Source organism: Scyliorhinus torazame, unplaced genomic scaffold (assembly GCF_047496885.1).
Source record: "Scyliorhinus torazame isolate Kashiwa2021f unplaced genomic scaffold, sScyTor2.1 scaffold_141, whole genome shotgun sequence".
In the NCBI taxonomy this organism is placed as follows: Eukaryota; Metazoa; Chordata; class Chondrichthyes; order Carcharhiniformes; family Scyliorhinidae; genus Scyliorhinus; species Scyliorhinus torazame.
In genome coordinates, this window is record NW_027307868.1 from 455,870 (window position 1) to 459,672 (window position 3,803).

Below are 3,803 nucleotides of genomic sequence, written 5' to 3' on the forward strand. Positions count from 1 at the left end.
GTTCTGATTCCCGTCTTTCCGTCCGGCAGAGCGAATGTTGGAGGGAGGAGGAGGAGGAGGAGGAGGAGGAGGGGAGGAGGGCCGGCGGCGCCAGCCGGAGCGGGGAGATCTACGGGCGGCGGAGCCGATGCTTCTTGGCCAACCTGACCAGGGCGGTGAGTCTGGGCAAGGGTGGGGGGGGGCACCGAGACAGGAAAAGGGCCTCGCTGTGTGGGGGGGGGGGGGGTGACGGTACTGAAGCGCTGACCTCGCCTCCCTCCCTCAGAATCAGACGTCGGACGCCTCGGAGCCAATGGGCGGACGCTGCTACCTCCATCGCTTGGCGGGGGCGGAGAAGGAGTTTCAGGTCCAAGTTCAAGGTTCGCCATGGCTGCCGTGCAGGGCGGGCGAGAGCGTTCAGGTAGGCCCGGGGTGGGGGGGGCCGACCCTTGACACGTCGGCGCCGATCCCCGGCACTTGGCCTGAGGTAAAGGCGCCCGGCACCGAGGGGGAAAGGAGCAGCGCGGATGGAGGGTTGGTTGACGAGTAGAAAGCAAAGAGTGGGGGATTGATGGGCGTTTCTCTGCTCGTGGCAATCAGCAGCCAGCGGCGTCCCTCGGGGGGGGGGGGGGGGGATCCGTGCTGGGCCCCGCCACCCGTTGACGATTTACATGGATGGTTTGGAGTTGGGGGACCAGGGGTTGTTTCCGCTGGGGGGGGGGGGGGGGCATAGCCTCAAAACGAGGGGAAGTAGATTTAGGACTGAGCGAGTTTAGGAGGAACCCGCTCGCCCAAAGGGTTGTGAATCTGTGGGACTCCTGGGTGAAATGTTTTTCAGATCAAGACGGATCGTCTTTTTGGGCAGGATTAAGGGTTGTGGTGTTTGGGCTGGAAAGTGGAGCCGAGTCCACAAAAGATGTCCTTGAATGGAGGGGCCAGGTGGCCTACTCCTGCTCCTGGTTCTGGCCAGACCACTGATTGCGATGCCTCTTAATGCACGACTTAACTGGTTACTTCACCACCCCCCCCCCCCCCCCGTTTCCCCACCCCCTCTTTCTGGGTTCCAGGTGCCGGGATTCCGAGGCGTCCTCGCTTGCCCGGGCGGGCGCCTCTGCCGCCGTGACGACGGCCGGCCGCCGCTCCCCGAGGCCCGGACGCCGAGAGCCCCCGGGACGGGCCCGGCCTCCTCCTCCTCCGCCGCCGCCCCTCCTCCTCCTCCTGCGGGAGGGGGCGGCCAGGGCGGCCAGCCTGGAGGCTGGATCCAGGTGGGCATCCGTGTGCGGGAGAGCGCCGAGTGCGCGGAGATGGAGGAACGGGAGGCAGAAGGGGCGGCCGACGGCCTGGCCAACGTGACCGCGATTCACAGGTAAACCAGGCGACAGGGCGGAGGGTCGGGACAGCGACAAGGGCAGAGAGCACTGGGTGGCACATCAGGAGGAGCTGAGCGGTGAAAGATTCTGCCTGTCCCTCTCCTCAGGTGCCACATACGGAACCCACACACGTGCAGCAGCTTGGAACTGTGCCTCGAACTCTGGGAATATGCCGGGTGTTCCCAACATTCCGTCCCGTCACTTCTACAGCGTCTGGAAAAGATGATCAGAGCGGGGAATGTACAACTGAAGATTGCTGGCAAAACCTGTACGACCGTCAGCATCAGGTACAGAGTAAAGCTCCGTCCGCACTGTCCCCATCAAACACTGCCGGGGCAGGTACAGCACGGGGTTAGATACAGAGTAAAGCTCCGTCCACACTGTCCCCATCAAACACTCCCAGGACAGGTACAGCACGGGGTTAGATACAGAGTAAAGCTCCCTCTACACTGTCCCCATCAAACACTGCCGGGACAGGTACAGCCCGGGGTTAGATACAGAGTAAAGCTCCGTCCGCACTGTCGCCATCAAACACTGCCGGGACAGGGACAGCACGGGGTTAGATACAGAGTAAAGCTCCGTCCGCACTGTCGCCATCAAACACTGCCGGGACAGGTACAGCCCGGGGTTAGATACAGAGTAAAGCTCCGTCCGCACTGTCGCCATCAAACACTCCCAGGACAGGTACAGCACGGGGTCAGACACAGAGCGAGTGTGAAGGCGAGCTGAGGTTTGACCCTCTTTGGACACCTGGAACGTGTATTGAGCCACTGATGACGTTGCCTGTTTTGACCTGCTAACGTGCCTCTTCTCTGTCACCTCTCTCCCCCCCCCCCCCCCTCAGGTCATCGAGCGGATCGAGCCCACCGCCCGCCGCGTCGACTGCGGGGTCCGTGGTGGCGGCGGCCGTCTGCGGCTCGCTGGGGGCGGCCGTGGCCGCCTGCGGCTGGCTGGGGGTGGCCGCCTACCGCAAGCTGCGCGGGGGTCGGGGTCGGGTGCACGCAAACAGCCGGCGGGCGGCCTGAAGCGCTGCCCGACCCCCACCCCGGGAGACGGAGGGACCGTCAGTAACGACAGGAGACGAGTGGAGAGTGAAAGCGTGGCTGGAATGAGCTTGAAGATACCTGCTGGCAGCACTGGAAGCAGCGCCTGCCCCCCCCCCCCCCCACACACACACACACACTTTTGCTTCATATGCCTCCTGCCTGGCCAAATGGCGAATGCTGCCAAGTGGACAGGAGCCTGAATTGGAGGCCATTTCCATTCCGAGTTGTACACTTTGACTTGAATTGGCAGCAGCACTTTGCGACGACTGGAAGTCAGCAGAAATGGAAGTTTCAAACTTGCCAGGTGAGGGTGCCAGGACGTGAGTCAGTCAGGACGCTGGGCTATTAAACTGACCGTTTTCATCGCATGCAAACTGTTTGATGAGAAATTCCAATCCGAGGATTGGAGTGAAAAGCCTGTGTGTGTGTGTGTGAACAATACAAGATGTCCAATCTGAAGTGAAACTTTGCAGTGAGCTTTGTTTTTGTGGCCCAGCCAGGAATCTTCTCTCCAAATGGAGGCAGAAATGAAGTGGTGTTTAACTGGTGATTTCTTGCTGCTTTTTGACTCATTCTTGTGGAAAGCCTCCCTCAGGCGACAGACGAATGGTCATTCCCAACATGTCAGAAATGGAGAGGGAAAGCAGCAATGTGAAAGCAAAGCCAGAAATAAGGACAGGACAGAATCTGCTGCCTGCCTGCTTGCTGAATGAAACGCGAGCAGAGGCAGGCCAAGTGTTTCCCTTTGCAGACTCAGGGTTCGGTTGGAGAAACAGGGCTGATTCAGTCCCTACTGAACCAATCTCTCTCGCCCCTAGGACAGTCGGGCAATCTGCCTGTCAGCCGGCTGACCCTTGGCTGCACTCCCTCTCTGGCAACTGTATCCTTTCTATGTCAGGGAGAGGTTCCAACTGCACCCAGCACTCCAGGTGTGGCCTCACCGACACCTTGTCGAACTGCAGTGAGGCATCTGCACTTGTGAATTTAAATCCCTCTGGCAATAATGAAGGCCAACTTATCATTGACCTTCTTCACTGCTTGCTGCGCCCGCTTTGAGCGACTGGTGTACAAGCTCCATTGGTCCATCCACATTGCCCCCAACATATGACGGTTTAAATCCGACTCTTTCCTTCAGTCTTTGTTTGACACTTAAGTCGGACAAGTGTGCGAATCGCCTCAGTGTTGTGCTCACGTGAAATGTCCCACCATGAAGTCAGTTCAAATGGCTGACTGCTGACGGTGGATTTGTTGAACCAGATTCCCAGAGAGAAGATGGGGAGACAAACAGAATTTCTGAATTCAAGATTGAGAATCTCCATCAAACACTGTTAGCAAAAGTACATCATGGGGGTTAGGTAGAGATTCCACATCCCTCTAAACTGTCCCCATCAAAGGCTGCCAGGACAGG

The 3,803-nt window shown here is 59.0% G+C and overlaps 1 long non-coding RNA gene across 4 annotated transcripts; it reads left to right on the plus strand.

Annotated features, from left to right (window-relative positions):
• On the plus strand, nucleotides 1-2,943 carry LOC140405591 (uncharacterized). 4 transcript variants are annotated; one of them, XR_011938675.1, is made up of 5 exons: nucleotides 1-155; nucleotides 266-400; nucleotides 1,047-1,345; nucleotides 1,457-1,636; nucleotides 2,194-2,943. It is a non-coding gene; the product is annotated as an uncharacterized lncRNA (long non-coding RNA). The 4 variants fall into 4 exon arrangements; XR_011938677.1 differs by having other exon boundaries at nucleotides 266-359; XR_011938676.1 differs by lacking the exon at nucleotides 1,047-1,345 and having other exon boundaries at nucleotides 4-155; nucleotides 266-466.
• The last annotated feature ends 860 nt before the right edge of the window (nucleotides 2,944-3,803 follow it).